Genomic DNA, 1,174 nt, shown 5'->3' with positions numbered 1-1,174 from the left:
TGCCAAGAACCTACAACCAAGATTACTTTATCCAGCAAAGCTATCATTCAGAAGTGAAGGTCAGATAAAGAGCTTCACAGATAAGGAAAAGCTAAAGGAGTTCATCACCACCAAACCAGGATTATATGAAATGCTGAAAGGTATCCTATAAGAAGAGGAAGAGGAAGAAAAAGGTAAAGATACAAATTATGAACAACAAATACGCATCTATCAACAAGTGAATCTAAGAATCAAGTGAATAAATAATCTGATGAACAGAATGTACTGGTGATTATAATAGAATCAGGGACATAGAAAGGGAATGGACTGACTATTCTTGTGGGGGAAAGGGGTGTGGGAGATGCGGGAAGATACTGGACAAAAATCGTACACCTATGGATGAGGACAGTGGGTGGGGAGTGAGGGTGGAGGGTGGGGCGGGAATTGGGAGGAGGGGAGTTATGGGGGGAAAAAAGAGGAACAAATGTAATAATCTGAACAATAAAGATTTAATTAAAAAGAAGAAATATCAAAAAATTAAGAACAATTCAATTATGTCATAAATGCATAAAATATGTATATACTACTCTATTTTATTATTTAATACCATACATCAATATAAAAGTTAAAATGTATCAAAACTTACACACACACTTACAAACTGTACATAGTGGTTCACAGTTAAAATAAAGTGTAAACGATAATAAATATGCAGTATTTAGTAATAATGCATAAAAGTAACTGTAGTACATACTGTACTGCTGTAATAATTTTATATTCGCCTCCTGTTTCTATGGCAGGGAGCTCAAGTGTTGCAAGTATGCACTTAAATCACCATGTGACGCTAATTATCTCCATGTGTGCAGTCTGTATCTCCAGTAAATTTCACATCACAGTAAAAAAAAAACACAACAAAAAACTCTGAGGTTCTCGTGTATTTTTCATTGTATTTAGGCCAATATCATAAATTTCGAATAATACCATGGGACCAATGCAAAGTACCATCAGTGATGCTGAAGTACTCCTAAGAAGCAGAGTAAAGTCATGACAAGAAAAAGTTGGATTGTATAATACAGTGGTGGTGAATCTGTCACACCAAAATCATTTTTTTGGTTGATTTTTCTTTGTTAAATGGCATTTAAATATATAAAATAAATATCAAAGCAGGAATTGAGCTCCTCACAGAAAAGAGGAG

The sequence above is a fragment of the Myotis davidii genome, unplaced genomic scaffold (genome assembly GCF_000327345.1).
Source record: "Myotis davidii unplaced genomic scaffold, ASM32734v1 scaffold1860, whole genome shotgun sequence".
Classification (NCBI taxonomy): domain Eukaryota; kingdom Metazoa; phylum Chordata; class Mammalia; order Chiroptera; family Vespertilionidae; genus Myotis; species Myotis davidii.
The sequence above is the reverse complement of the archived record's forward strand: the minus strand, read 5'-3'. Positions refer to the sequence as shown.